Raw genomic sequence first — 16,988 nt, forward strand, 5'->3', positions numbered from 1 at the left:
ATCATTGCTCTTTTGTTGATTTTGATTGCTTCTATTGTCCTCATTTTGGATAAAAGCACCTGCCATTTGACTAAATGTAAATGTAATGCCTTCGCCTGTCAGCTTTGTCCACAGAATATGTCAACATGAACCTGGACGCTGAGCCAGCCCGGTTATTCTAACTAACAGCTCCCCCGATGCGGGACATCCCGCCACTATGCCGCACCATGTGACATACCGGACCGCCAACACCACCCTCATGCAGGGCTCCAATCTGATCGCAGTGCCACTCAAGCTTCAATAGATTCATCTGTATCAGCACCATCTGGCAGATCGCGGATGATCGTTCCCTGCGCGCTCGCTTCCTAGTCACCATCACCGGAACATCCTGGTCCTGGTGTCCTTTAAAGTCAACAAGCAGCTGAAGACGGTGAATAACTACTATTTGCTCAGCCTGGCGTTCGCGAGAACCTCATCATCGGCATGCTTTCGATGACCTCTACACCACGTAGAGTAATCCATGGACCGCTGGGCGCATCGGGACCTGGGCCTGTGATCTGTGGCCGGTCGCTGATTACAATCCAGCATGCTTTTAGTGGATGAACCTGTTGGTCGACATCTTCGAATCGTTACTTCTCTCTACTCCGTCACACCGCACGTTTCACGCTGCCGTACAGAGCCAAACGCACCACTAAGAGAGCCATGCTGATTCCCATCGATTGACCTCGCCTGGTCCATTTTCCTTCATCCCCTTGGGCAACCAGCTATCCTCTTCTCTGGCAGTATTCGTCTGGGAGCGGACGGACTCCCTCCTCCGGCCGCACGTTACATCCAGCCTCTTCCTCGGAGCCCATCACCACTTTCTTCTCTCTTCTGCACATCATCGCCAAGCTTCGCATCCGCCTGTCACCGATCATGACCGGCCCCTGTACTGGCGGATCTGGCTAAGGAGACTGAGAAACGCATCTAAAGAGCTGGGCTGGACTCAGGTTCGTTTGGGGAACTATGGAAACCGGAGGAAATCCATGCAAAAATGGTACGCCGCTTATCTACTCAATATTACACATAGAAAATGATCAAAACACTAGTATTTTCACCAGCTAAAATGTTTTAGTGACTCTTTTTACAGTAGTGTAACAAGTAGGAAATATCCGCGATATTCTAGTAGTGTTGTCCAACCATTAATCACGACACTATTATTAGCACAGCACTACTTTTCCCATTTAGCCCTTAATGTTAATAATGCAGTGAGCTGTCTTGTGCTGCACACAGAGATGTGATCTGATTCATCATCAGCTGGTTTGAGTCACCTTAAGAAACAGAACAAACCGAGACCGACCTCAATCCAGAAGAACTGTGGCCTCCGAGACGATTCAAGAAACGTTCCCGCAAAGTTACAGTAATGGTAAACGCTTTAAGGGGCACTTGTTTAAAAATGTTGTAAATGAGGATGCTGTCCAAACCACCGTCATAAATAGATTTGCTTTTTAATCACCATCTTCATAACCAAATTAAATCAACATTTGTGTGTGATATCCTTAGTAGTTTCAAAGCAGCGCTTTTTGTCCCCTGAGTTTTTCTCAGGAGCTTTTGCTGGAGTGTTCTTGAAGCATGAAGGAAAACTTCTCTTGGTTCTTATTAGTGAAAGTTATTCCGATTTTCGTTCTATACAACACTGAACCACACATTTCTTTTAATAAAATATGTACACACCATTGCTTAATTGATCCATGGCTCGAGTTTTTACAGTGCGGGGAATCTGAGACTTCACCGCAGTCACAGCAAAGGCGAGCTCCACCAGAGAGCTCAGGGAGCAAACCAAAGCCGGGTGTTTTTGGTCTCTGGCCGCTGAGAGGTCGAAAGAGCTCCGTAAGAGTCACCGCAGCCAGAAGGACCGCAGCAGTGAAGCGAGAAGTTGGAATATTAACGAACTACCGTACGGACTATCAATCGGATGATGAGGAGGAGGAGGATGGAGAAGCTGTGTACTCGACCGAGAACCTCCACCAAGATGCGAGACCTTTCAGAAAGGGATTGGACTCCAAAGCATCCAAAGATCAACCCAATGCCAACGGCAAACGCCGCCTGCAAGACCAAGACGCAGGTCAACAAGCGCAAGAAGGCTCCTCTGGTGAAAGAGAGAAAGCCGCGCAGACCCGAGCCCATCCTTCCTGGCCTTCATCATCACGTGGATGCGTCGTACAACATCATGGTCCCTGATGAACACTTTCAAGCGACAGTGCATCCCCAAGACGCTGTGGGCTCTGGAATACTGGCTGTGTTACGCCAACAGCACCAGTGAACCCCATGTGGTACGCCAGCTAGCAACAAGACCTTTCGCGACGCACCTTCAGATCCATCCTGCTGTGCCAGTGGCATCAGACTTAAGAAAACCCAACAAACCTGCACTCCAGCAGAGACGGCCGGCGGTCGCCCCCAGAAACAGAGTCCTACGCAGAACACTTTGGGAGGCGAACTTCTGCGCGTCAAGCTTTGATAGGGTTGCACAGTATCTTCATAAGCTTGAGATTAGCAGTGGGCAAACGATTAATCACATCCAAAATAAACAAAATTGTAAAATGTTATATGTGTATATTTATGCACATGCTATTTACGTATATATATATGAAATGTGTTGTGTTTAAGATTAAATATATTTACATAATATTAATTTCGAAAATATATTAGGCCTTATATTACACACAGCACACAATAACACTGCGTCCCCTGTGCAGTACAGTAGCAGTCATCAGTAAAGCAATAGTATATTTGCAGCACAGCCAATAATGGGGGGGGGGGGCCACAATTATACATTTATGACAAAAATCATTAGATATTAAGATCATGTTCCATGGGGATATTTAGTAAATTTCCTACCGTGAATATACCAAAACTTAATTATTCATATTAGTAATATGCATTGCTAAGAACTTCATTTGAACATCCTTAAAGATGATTTTCCTCAATATTTAGATTTTTTTTGCTCCCCTCAGACTCCCATATTTTCAAATAGTGTATCTCAGACACATATTGTCCCTCCTAACAAAACCAATAACATCACTGGAGAGATTATTTTATTCCGCTTTCCAGATGATGTTATAACCATCTCACGTTTCAAAAACTGTGACCTTTATGACCGTTTTTGCGGATCCAGGGTCACATATATTATAGAAAAAAACTTTAGTTTGGATGTGATTAATCATTGCCCAGCAGTAGCTTACAGTTGCCCTCGTTAAAGCTAAAAAGCCGGACAACGATGCTTGTATTGACTTCAGAATCATCCACCAAAGCCGCCTGCTGCACCTCGGTATGAGTGATAGCAACCCATTTACAAATGATATGTTGTCTTTCCTGTGTGGCTTGTGCTTTCCTGACTGAATCCAGAGATATCGGGTGGGGACATGCGGTATTTAAGGGGCTCATGTATTTTTAACCCTCTTGTAGGTTGTTTGGATCCAGTTTAGATACCTAAACAATATCGACTTGAGTTGAAAAAGTTAAAATGGTCATAAAAAATAGGTTCTTATTTTATGTTGTTGCAATATCTTCAAAAATGACCACCATAGGCATGATGGGAAATAGGCAGAAAATAATGTAAGATTCCACAGCGGAAGCATATATACCGTGTACACTCTACAAATGCGCGCAACAGCAGACAAAGAGCACAGCAATACCGAGTTGACAAAACTTGAGTAATTACGCCCTGCAACACCAAAACAGTACCGCGAGGAATGCACAGCATTGTAATTTACACGGTGATACCGGCAGCTACTATTGATCTACGGTGGAACACATCTGCTTCCTAAATCTAGTATTACAGATGACTTATTGCTATTCACTTGTTTTTCCCAAGGGTGGAACTCATCCTGCTTCATCTAGGGATTAAAATTGTAATTACTATTGCTCTATTTTTACTCAAAATACTGCATTAATTGAAAATTTATTAATCTATATCTATCTATATATATATATTATAATATTATTAAAAAAACAATAAATTTTTACCTATATATATATCTTATATATAATATATAAGATTTATACAAGAAAATAGTCCATAATTTGATGTGGATATTGAATCAGTAACATGACCCACACTCAAAATGCAAAATATAAGGCAAAAACACATTCTAGAAATTAAATACAGTATATATTTTGCAAAAAATTAAATTTTTATTAACAATTATGGTTTCCGTCATTTTTGGACCGTTATCAAACGCACTCCAAAAGAACAGTACCAGAGGGTTCAAATCTAGTCACTTTGTCCAAACCTACAGATTTTCTCACAGGCTTTGCACTCATATCGTACTAAAAATAGGTTTCCCCATTTGACTCTTTAATTCAATGCTACAGGAAAGCAGTTTCACCAAAATATGGTCATCATCGCCTTGGATCATCATTTACACACCCTCAAAGCTTTCTGTCTTCTGCTGAACACAAAAAGAAGATTTTTTGAAGAATGTTGGGAAACAAAAAGTAGCATGCCATACCGTTGGCTTCCATATTTGAAGAAAACACCATGACATGTACAATAACATTTTTTGGGTGAACTCTTTCCTGGTTTCGTCTGTTTTTTCATGGGGTTTTTGTTCATGGATGTTCTACCTAGTGCTCAAAGGTCGTGCGTTCTCTGTGGTTTGCAGTAACTTTCAGCTCTGAAACTGTTTTACTGGCTGATATTCGCTCCTCATGAAATGTTTTTAATAAATGTATTTCCACTTTGAAAGTACAAGTGCACACTACAAAAAACCAAAGCACTTATGCTTCATGTTTTTAGGAATAACCTTAAGTTTCGGTAATTCACTTTAATGACTTTCTGCTAACTACTACATCGTATCATTTGTAACTAACATGCCAATTTTAGAAGAGTATTAGTAGACCGTCCTGCTGAATATCTGCCACACAACAGACTTCTACTGTAACTCTAAATCAGCGCTTGGTAACTGATTACTGTGATCCGATCAGGTGCAACCAGATTACCAAAAATGAAGTACTTTGTACATTTAGATTTCCCTAAAACACTTCATGATGATTGACAATTTAAGAACAGAATATATTGTTTGCTTCACCTAGTTACATAAAAGTTCTAAAAGTACCAAATATGGTAATCCAATATATGTATGTCACAAACTTAGTTTTGCTCATGTAATTTGTAATTGGTAGTAGATTATAATTACGTTGTACTGCGAATCACTGACCCAGCACGTGGCTATGTCATTTTGGAAAGGAATTGTAAAATTATTCTAGTTATTCATAACTAAAAGTTTACTAGTTTTGCTCTAATGAGAGTTGTTGACAGCAGTTCCTTGAATGTCCCAAGCGTACCATCGCAATACTTGCAGTGTGACTGTTTTTTATTCCAGAGAATAGCAGGCAAAAAACGCCATACTCAGAGTCGGAAGTTGAATTTCTAATGCAGAAACTGTAGAGTACGAAGTACAATTACATGAGGAAACTTTTTTATTTCTAATAAAGCACTGGCCAGATACTTGTGTGAAATATTGAGATTAAAAGTAAGATCCTCTGCACTTTAAACCCCGCGCGGAGTCAGCAACTCTGCCAGAACTGCCCAAGATACATGAAGCGAGCTACAGCTTGAGGTGTCGGGCCAATGATAGAGTAAGACGGATCACCAAAAACCTGCTGTCCCACTGTGCTCAAACGCCTATCGCGTCCCGCTTTTTATTATTTTTTTTCCTGTTTTCTGCAAATCAGTGTAAAAAACAAGTGCAAAAACCCTCCCGCATTTTCTCCTGAGAAGATATACAACTATGGAGAACTCATACCGGGATTCAGTGTGGCTCGGGGAGGAAGTGACCTTGGTGGATTACTGCATTTATGGTCAGTTTTTGTAGTACGCATTCTGCAGCCTACCAAGAGTGTAGATCATGGCTTGCAACAGTAAGGTCCCTGGGTTTCGATTCCTGGAATGCAGAACTGAGTCCAAGGTATACCTTCAAAAGCATTGCAAGTCAATTTGGATTAAAGCCGTCTGCCAAATGACGATACAGTGTAAATGCTTATACAGTAAATCTTGGCTTGCAACAGCACAGTCATAGGTTCGATTCCTGTGAATGGCTGGACTGGTTAAATGGTAACCTGGAATGCAGTGGTAAACTCGGCTGCCAGGTGCATAAATGTGTGTAACCAATATGAACACCAACACAAGCTGTGAGTGTTAAATGTCCTGTCTGTCCTTTGTAGTGCGCACTTTGACCTGTTATGAACTTGTAAGGTCGCGACCTCTCAGATATAACTGCAGAACTTGAGCCTGTTCTTTATGTTTTTACAGCAGAACAGGAGTGCAAAAACACCTTCAAGCTGGTCCAGGGGGTGTTCGCGGCCAAATAAAAGCTATAATGAGTTAATATGTGGGAGGAAATGATCAATAATGAATTCCTCTTTTATTTGTGATAGTAGTCATTTGATTATTGAGTTCTATGCATATCCGGTTGGGAGTTTAGTGCCTGTTTCTGGCAGATTAATGTAGTTCAGAATATGGAACCAAGATGCTGTTTGATTACAAATAAATAAACCATGGTGCTTTATATACTGGTTCAGACAAACATACACACTCAAACATGTAAAGTGACTTCCGAAAATAAACTCAAGACCTCTGATTATGATGGAGGATTTCAGATTTCCTCTTGGTAAATAAATGTATTTTTTCAATAGGGATTTGAGCCGCCTGGCTGAATCATCTCTCAAGGTTGTCTTGTGACATTTGCCGTTTTTCCAGTCACTTTTTGAGTAAAAAACTGGATCAGGAGATCATGTCATGTAGAAATAATGCTGGAACAGCCACAGATCTTCTGATTGTATAATGCCATACAGTGTTGTTGTTTCTTTGGATTCAGGTCTGCTCCCAAAAATAAAATTCGAGGGTTTTACAAGATTTCAGATCAAATATAGAGTCACACTCCCCCAGTGGTCATAATAAAATTCCTAAACAAAGCATGATAGAGAGAGAGAGATTGAGAACAGAACAATGTTAAACTAAATATATATATATATAAAAGAAACAAACAAAAACAATACGAAACTTTGCTGGACAAAAACTTTATGTTCAGCAAACATTTCTTTATTCAGAACACAAAATATCTGTATTGGATTTACTATATTTACTGAATTAGTGAATGGAATTATAAACCGCCAAAACTACAGTTATATGATGGTCTTTATAGGTGAGACTGTTTGATACAATAAACCAAATGTGATTTTGTGGTTATTATTTTAGAAGAGAAAGCAGTATATTATATTAAATATCTAGGCATTTGAGTTTTGCATATTTCATAAAATGATTCTAGAAAATGTTAAATGTAAATAAAAAAATAATAATAATTATATATATATATATATATATATATATATATATATACATATACATATACATATATATATATATAGAGAGAGTAGAGAGAGGAACTAGAGAGAGAATAGAGATTAACTAAAATGAAATATATATAAAATCATTATACCTGCTGACATTTTTTTTATTTCACTTTATACAAAGTATACATAAGTCTCCTACTTTTTATATAGTATAAAATCAAACGCCTAAAACTAGTCCAACACAAAATATTGGGGCTAAAACTAAACAAATACTAGAAACTATATATATGACAGTTTGTTCTCAACTGTTGTACACACAGCAGCATTACTTGTCATACAGTTTCTAAACCTTGACACATCTCCAAACAGCAGAAACACACACACCAAATCTACAAAACCAGACGACTAATTTCACAGCATCCCTTGGGACCAGTTTTCAGTTTCATAAAACACTTATTACTAAAATTACCAACATCATCAGATTCTGATAAAGGTCACACACACATCTAACAGGAATTAATATTATGGCAAAGGTGTTTTCTGATATTTGCTTTTTAAAGATGTGTTTGTGATATTTTGAATGCAGTGCTTCTGTTTGTGAGATGATGAGAAGGTATTTGCATTTTGTGTGCACTTGATTTGTGGTAGGAAAGAGCAAAGTTTTAAATGTGTTTACGGCTGAAGAAAGAAACTGTAAATCTCACTCACTGATCAAAGTGTTGTGCAGGTGTGTAATGACTGCAAGCGGTCGCTGGCAAGTCATGGTTTGTCAGGAATCGTAAGGTCAGGTGACGCACAGAACAGGTATGCAGTTAAACCTGCCGGCGGGAAAGATACACACACACTCACTCACACGAGCGCAGAGGATAGAGGTTTAAAACACGCAGCAGTGATTCATGAGTGAGTATACCATGAGACAAACACTCGATCATCTGGCTGCTCTAGTTTGTCCGTGAGTAGCAGCATAAATCGCTTGTTTTGCATCGTAGAGTGAGTCCGGCTTAATGTCGCAGCGGAGTTCATTCCATGTTTATTTTATCATAGAAACAGACTTGATGGACGATTTCATTTAGCGTCTTTGAAATTACTTAAATTCAGTTTTCAGTTCTCAGTTTTTTTTATTTTATTTTTTATTGATTTCAGATTCACGTGGATCACTAGAGGATCTAAGCAGGAGAGAGTTCAATTCTGCTTTCTTTTATTATTTCCTGGATAAGTGTGTGAGTTATTAAAAGTCCATTTGCGAAACCAATGAAACGGAATCTTTCACTCGCAGGATCACGTCGTGACGTCATCATCGCGCGCTGACCAAAGCGCAAAGGTGACGACTCTGTAATAAAGTCACTATTAGAAGAACCCAAAAGATGGAGAGCTTAGCTGAGCATGATGGACTTGTTGTAGCCAGAGCTGCGTGGGCTGCCCACGAATCACAGTCCACTACTGATCACAGACCCAGAAGCTGATCAAGAGATCCATCTGAGTTCAAAGCGTATTCTTGACTGTTTCTTTACATTACTTTGATACATTGTGTCAATGATGCACAACATTATGCAGTTACTGTAATCTGATTATGGAGATGATTTCATCATAGTAATTGATTTTCGAATCTTAATTGATATAACTATTTAGTTGTGTTTGCAGCTACACTGCAAGTAGAGCTGCAAAAAATATATATAATATTTATTTATTTATTTTAAAAATATTTGTATGTATATATGAATAGTTCATTTGCAAAAACAATGACTTTTGATATATATATATATATATATATATATTATATATATATATATATATATATGTATGTGTGTGTGTGTGTGTGTTTGTGTGTGTGTATATATATGTGTAGGTATATATATATATATATATATATATATATATAGAAAAGATAGAGAGAGCATATATATATATAAATATGTGTGTGTAAGGTTATATATATAGCGTAAATACCAAAGCCAAATGCAATCAGATTTAGTCATTAGACTCCTAGGTTTGGCTTGCATTGAACAGATTTTAGTGAGAGTGTGTCAATGATGCAGCCGGTGCAGACAAAAACAATAAAATTAATAAAACTTTAACATAAAAGCAGAAAAAAAGTTAACTTGAAAGCAGAAAAAATACAACGTTCATTTGAAAAATCTGGAATCTGAGGGAGCAAAAAAAAAATCAAAAATATATGAGAAAATCATCTTTAAAGCTGTTGAAATGAAGTTCTTAGAAATGCATATTACTAATCAAAATTAAGTTTGATATATTTACATTTGCAGGAAATTAACTAAATATCTCTCATGGAATTATGATCTTACTTTCGAATGATCCTAACGATTTTTGTCATAAAAGAGGTCGCATGTATAATTGTGGACTCATACAATGTATTGCTGGTTTTAGCCGCAAATATATACCTGTGCTACTGATGACTGCTTCTGAAGCTGCAGGGTCGCTGTTCGTGCCAGACAGCAAAAAATACTAATTTTAAGAAAGCTAAAGTAGCTGGTTTAGCCGCGAGTTATTCCTGCAGATGTGCTCTCTGATGTGTGTGTGTGTGTGTGTGTTGTAGCAGGTGTGTGTCGAGATGCAGATGCTGGAGACTGCATCGATCGGACCAGTAGCTGCTGGAGGCGCTGATTCTGGGCAGACGGCGGCAGTAATTGCCAGCAGACGCAGACGAGACGCACGGTCCCCCCCCTCCCCGCTTTGTCTGCATCCTTCTGCAGAGAGGCGAGGACAGCGAGCCGCTCTCCTTCATCACAGCTCTCTCCTCCATCGCTCCGGCTCTCTCATCATCATCATCCCTCGTCCGAGCGCGAGTCCGAGGGCTGCTTAGCGCAGGCATCGCCAGACTACTCCGAGCCAGCCATGCCGTGAGAGAGCCAGCTCATCATGTAAGGCAATCAGGATGGAAAGCCGAAGTTACTTCCTCAAGGCTGAAGCGCACGCACGGGCACGCGGCTCAAACACGGCACAAAGAAAGGGAAGAAACCGCGAGGAGAGGGAAGAAAGAAAAAAGCAAATCCGGACAGATCCTCTGTGTTCCCTCACATCATCGCCAAACGCAGAACCAGAGCAAGGCTAAAAAGCTTCCTGGAGCGGATCCAAAGAGGATGCATCAGCTGGATGAGCTGGGACACGCCCCGTCGCTGTGTAATAAGATCGCCCCATCTCTCCGGGATGAGCTGGGACATTCTCGACGCCGAGCCCGAGCATCCTCGCCCGCAGAGAGAAGAAGATGGTGAGCTCCGGATCCGATGCGATTACGCACAGCTTCCACTTTCGGCCGCATAGAGCAGGAGGATTTGCTGGCTCTATTGATCCAGCGAGCCATCCGGCTCAAAGCAGGAAGGCGCGATGCTCGCCTCGAACTGTAAACAAACGAGGAGGCCGCTAAAAAGCCTCCCACCCCCTCGACTCGGAGCCCTTCACCGTGTTGGAAGCCATTTCGCCGGAAAAAAACAAGCGGGATTAGCGCTCCCTGATGAGGAGTCCGGCTGTCGAACAGGCTCAGAGAGGCCCTTTGTGCTCGGATGCCGCCCGTGGAAGCGTGGTCACAAAGAGCTCGAGGCTCCTCAGCTCCAGCTGGGTCTTCCTGCATAGCCGCTTACTCATCGAACTTCCCAGACCTGGCTTTGCTACGTGCCGAAAGCGTCGTGGAGGCCGTGGGAAGAAGACAAGCATTCTCCTCCCAGCACAGAGATACACCGTCTCGACCTCAGGTAAGAGCTGTCAAAATTCACTTAACTCTTTTCTCGGTTTAAGCGTTTTTGCTGATTACCAAGAATTCATCATATCTCCAGAATATTTTGATGCATGAATAATTCGAAACATGCAATGAACAAAAATAAAGATCAGACCCCACTTAAACAATAAAATCAGGTTTTCCTTATTCTAGCTTCAAGCATTGTTTTTTAATTAGCACTTGATAACGCAGGTAAAAAGCAACATTTTGAAAGCAAAGCTGGAGAAAATTGCATTTTTATCATTCTACATCTGGATCATATTCAGTAACATTGCGTCAAAGCAAAGCCGCAGAGATGCCTTCATCAGTTCCAAAGCTTCGCACATCCTCTGATCCACATCGGCCGGAACATTAGCAGCACTTCGATTTACGTGCACTGAGTGGTTGATGACTTATTATTTTCATACGCATGCTTATGAGCATGAGATGGTTTTCTGCTCAACCAGAAGGTCGACGGCATTCCAGTAAAATGTTACATTATGAAATACTGGTTTCTGTTTTATTATCCTTGAGAGAGATGAGTTTAGTTCTGTTATGCTTGGCTAGTTTCATCACTGATTACTCCAGTATAAGAGTGTCACATGATCCCTTTAGAAATCACTCTTAATATACAGATTTATTATCAGGGGTACCAACAAAGTTGTGTTTTGACAGGGGTCAGATGTTTTTTAACTTTTGATATTTTTCAGATTTTTAATGAATAAAGAAGAACAGCATTTAAAATACAATTCAACAATATACCTTGCTATCACTTCTGAACAATTTAACACACATCCTGCTGAATAAAAGTTTTACCCCTTCAAAATTGTGTTGACCTAAACTTTTGAACGGTAGTATATTGTTAGAAAAGATTTCTCATTTTAAATGTAAATGCCTTCTTTCAACTTTTATTCATCAAAGAACTTATATCACAGCTTCAGCCCTGAAAATAAATACCATATGAATGATTTCTGAAGATCAGGTGATTAATTGAAGACTGAGTAATGATGCCGAAAATACAGCTGCACATCACAGAAATAAATACAGTTTAACAGATATTAAAATAGAATGATGTTATTTCACATCATAACAATATTTTACATGAGAAAAAATTCTGTATTTTGATCAAATAAATGTAGCCTTGATGATATAAGGGACTCTGCAAAAACATTAAAAATCGTTCTAGATCCCTAACTTTTGACCCAAATCGTAGTGTATATCTGTAAATAAATCACTCATTTAAAAGCCTTGCTCGCCGCGGCCACTCATAATCGCGAGTATTAACCAAAATAACCCCAGTGATTATGATTTTTTGCTGTAATCGAACGCGCTGTCCGCAGACTCGCTGAGTGTCCTTAATCAGCCATCGGTGCGGAGCCTCGCCCAGAGCAGGCGAAACAGCGTCTCCTTCTCTCTGGAGAGTCCTCTGGCCACGCCGCTGCTGAAGTCTGCGCGTGAAGCCCCATACATCCCTCACGCGTCCTACATTTAAACCACGACCGACAGCTGAGCTCAGCCTGCGTACTCGGCTCAGCCTCTCTGGCATACAACAGCTTCCATCATCCAGCCGCCGCTGGACGGACCGGCAGAACGGGGAGGCGTAATCCGGCTTTTCCAGCGCTCCTACAGCATCACCGGCTCCATCAGTCAGCCTGCAGAACTGGACCGAATCGAGCTCATGGCCCCCTCACCGCCCGGAGTGAGACGCCAAGAACCAATCACAGATCCACATGCAGCTTCCAGAAGGTGTTCCGCCAGGTCATGCTGCTATTGTGACTCTCGTGCCACACCTTTTTTAAGCGACAGTAGTAGGGAAGCGTCTGTATTTGATGCGACGGAACGCATCGCGAGCTGTGGAGATGAGTAAACTCGAGTACTGAGCCGTGAAGCAGCTGTAGAGAAGGCGATGGTGGTAGGAGATCAGCTCAGTTCAGTGATGTTCTGAGTCTCCGGCAGGATCTCCGTGTGAGTTCTGCTCTCTCTGGGAGTAGATGGTGGTGAGATCCAGGCCCTGAGGAGCGTCACATGCTCGCTCTCGGCCAATCAGATGCGCTGGCAGATTGCTGTGCAGTTCAGAGTGCGTTGTGCTGAGGGGCTGAGGTCCTGCTGCGGATCGATGAGAATCGGATGAACGTTAAGAAGCGTCGTGACTGTGTTTGTCAGCAAAAAGAAGTTCAAGTCTCATTTATTTCTACAGCATTTGGTACGATCCAGATCATCAAAGCAGCTTCACAGAAATGTTATTGTAGCATCATTAAGATACTAATTTAGTTCATTAATATTTTGAATCCGTTTTTGTTGTTTTCAGTTTTAATTTGTCAGATTTTTAGTACTTTTTTTGTATGTTTATATAGTTTTTATTTCCACTTTAGCTATTTTAGTAAAGTTAAACTAAATTAATATAAAAAATGTAATTGTATTATAGATTTAAAGGAAAATTTTTTTTCTCATGGTTTTAGTTTATTTTTAGCTAGATATAACAATACGCTTCATCCAGTGAATAGCAGCATCACAGTTTCGCTAGCCTTTTTCAAAGACCAATAATCTGCTGTATTTATTTCATCCTGAAAACATTTCAATTTCTAATTTGACATTGCATTGGTATCAAGCCTCTACCAAGGTTTTAATTGTTGCGGTTTCCAGATTTCAAGTCCCTTTAAATCCCCAATCAGAGCTTTTTTCTTTCGTATCTGACAGAATTACACTCATACGAAACCAACCTTCTGTTTGATTCATTAAAAGAATCAGCTCAAGAGGAATCATTCAGATGTCAAATCTTTAAAACGCCTCTGATTTCAAGGTTGCTCCAGTATAATCACTGTGTTTTAGATGTGTTTTCAGTGTCATGTCTGATCGCCGGGATTGCTGATCATTTAAAACAACACTGATGTTATCACTTTATAACATCTCAACTGAACAGATGTGTTGATTGTTTGTGTTTAATGGCCAGAACTACATCTCCCATGATGCACTTCATCTGGTTTCGGTTTGGTTCTTCGATTGCCTGTTCTAACACTGGCTTCATCTTTGGTCTTGATGACATGCTAAATAGAATTGCTGATAAATGAAGCCTGTGTGATATGCGTAGGCCTGTGTGTGGAGTGCGTGTGTGTGTGTGTGTGTGTGTGTGTGTGTGTGTGTGTGTGTGAGAGTGAGTGTGTGTGTGTGAAAATATTCAGATGTTAACCCCCTTTGTAATCATTTTTTCATTTAACATTTTCATTTAACCAGTAATTCGCAACATTTTTCTCTAGTAACTTTGTAACGATTACGGTTACACATTAATTTTATTAAATTGCATAACTCCATTACATGAAACTAGTTACTCCCCAACATTGTGTGTGTGTGTGTGTGTGTGTGTGTGTGTGTGTGTGTGTGTGTGACTGTAGAAACTGATCTCAGAGCAGCACGTCTGATGATATTACAGCGAGGTGAAGGGTCAGACAGGATCTTACGCAAATACTGTGATGACAGGAGCGTTTAATGTGGATGCTGAGACGTGAGGAGATGAAGCTCCAGCTGAAGCACTGCAGCAGTGACTCATTCTTAAATCTGCAGAAAATACCACACACACACACACACACACACACACACACACACACAGTGAGACACGCACACCACACACTCACACACATCATCATCAATAATAGCACAGAGGAGACACACACACGCGCGGTAATTCTCTGTAACTGGTTAAAATCGCTGGCTGCTTCAAAACCAAATACGCCAGTTTCAGGGTTTCTATACGCATGCTAGATATTATAACCTTGATGTGTTTGGAGTGAAATACTAGTGTAACATACTGTATGTGTACACTGTTTACTTTTTAATGTTTAAGAAACTGATTTGGTTCTGAATTAAAATCTGTTTTCAGCCTGGATATATTTTATTGGTATTCGACAGGTTCAGAGACTATTATAGTTTTTATTAATATTTTAAATCTGTTTTTATATTTATTTATTTTTTACTTGTATTTTTTGTTGTCTTGTTGCAGTATAGATGGATGGATATAGATATAGACTTGATGTACTAAAATAACTGATAATGAAATAAAATTAATAAAATCTATTTGGTATTTGTATGTCTTTTATTGATTTTATTAACTTTAATTTCAGTTTCAGTTACTTTAGTATGTTTAGTCAAGTCTTAATAAATTAACAGAAATAAGTTGTCTTTGGCAACTATCTGAAGATTTTTTAAGTTTATTCTATTTTTAAAAGTAATAGAAATGTTTAATGGTTTAATTTGGCTCTCAGTCCAGTGTTTGATTTTCTTCGGTTTCGGCTTCAGCCAAGACTTTATTTCTGTTCATCTCTGATTATGACGCACTATGGTCCGGTCAGTGCTCACAGAGTGCGCCGTGGAGGACCGAAAGTGGATGCCGCCCTGTGTGCAGGCCGGACGCTGTTGGAGCCGCCTTCTTCCAGCAGGACCCCTGAGAGCCGGAGGGGAGTGCCGTGAGGCTAGCTCCAGGATTCCGGCCTATTGGGCCTCCTGCTGCCCTTCCTTCTCAGCGACTGCTTCAGAGAGACGTGACAGGCAGCGGGGCAGATCACCCCAAGTTTGACGCGAGTCCTGGGATTCACTTTCATCTGCAGGAATATGTTCTTAAAAGACAAATCTCAGCTTGATCTGCTGTACTTCCCGCGGAGTCAGATCAGTGCAGCAGCAGCAGGGTCCAGTCTCTCACATTCTGGGTGGCAGCTTGTTTATGTGTGTGTAAAAATTATTAAAACACTCAGCTATTATCAGCAGATTAAACTGGTCAGTTATTTCTATCTTTTGCTGTGTAGTGTGTCAGAAGTAGATATCACCTCTACATTTCCAAACATTCATTGTGCCATTAATTGTAAAAACCTCTCTGGATGTAAACTGATATTTCCTACTGACACACTACAGCAAAAGATAGAAATAACTGACTTAAAACCAGTTTTAGCTGCTGGAAACACTAGTGTTATGATCATTTTGTGCTGTAATACTGAAGTTTAGCCTTTAATTCTTTGGACTGGAGGAACATGAACACACTAATGAAGGGACACACGTGAGGTCTTGTTGTCTTTGTTCTTACTGGCTGAGGTTGGCATCATGTGATCTGATGCTCGATTGTGATTGGCTCTTACCATGATAAAGCTCTGGTTGATAAGAAGCTGTGGGAGTCAGAGCGCCACCTGCTGCCGGACACTGGATTAGTGATTTTATACAGCTGTTCAGACACTCTTTATCCTCCAAACCCCTTTATTTCTGAAGCATGTTTTATAAGATTGTCCTTATTTTTTCACTTTTTTTTTTATTCAGTTAATTATTTTGGATCGATAAAGAAAATTAAGATAGATACACTTTTAGCTTATATTAAACTTCTATTCATTTGGGTTAAAATTATTTTGGTTTTAACCTCATTAAAATAATAATAATAATAATAAACTGAATGTGATTTAGATTTGTCAGATTTCTGTAATAGTACTAATAAACTAAATGTTTCAAATTTACAAATCCAGGTTTATTGTCAATAAATCAAGCATTTATTTATTTATTTATTTATTTTCTCATTTTTGGGTTTAACAAATGTGATTAAATGATTTGTTCTACAGCTAACCATATTTAAATCATGCTCATACTTTTCTAATAAAATATTTGTTTTCACAATGAACCGATTTATGCAGATTTCACACTATTTAAATAAATGCATTGCAAATAGTTAATAAACAGTCGTGTTCATATCTGTGGAAAGTTTACACACACATATGCATTAATATACAAGTTTATTCGTTTGTTAAAATGGTGTTTTATATGAAATTCAAACACGCAAATCTTTCATTTCAGGCCTGAATGTGTGTGTGTGTTTGGAAATGTGTCTGTTGCCATGGTAACTGAAATATTCCCAAAGGAATCACCACTGAATCAAATAAAAATTCAGTTGGAATCTGATGAAAGCTTATGAATGGATGTCAGCTGATTATGAATCAGTCAG

At 39.8% G+C, this 16,988-nt stretch overlaps 1 protein-coding gene across 1 annotated transcript in view; it reads right to left on the reverse strand.

Moving 5' to 3' along the window:
• LOC109084573 (gremlin-2-like) overlaps positions 1-16,988 on the reverse strand; it is a 292,543-nt gene that overhangs the window by 223,953 nt on the left and 51,602 nt on the right. The gene's annotated exons all lie outside the window — the stretch shown is intronic.

This window comes from Cyprinus carpio, chromosome B12, assembly GCF_018340385.1.
Source record: "Cyprinus carpio isolate SPL01 chromosome B12, ASM1834038v1, whole genome shotgun sequence".
NCBI lineage: Eukaryota > Metazoa > Chordata > Actinopteri > Cypriniformes > Cyprinidae > Cyprinus > Cyprinus carpio.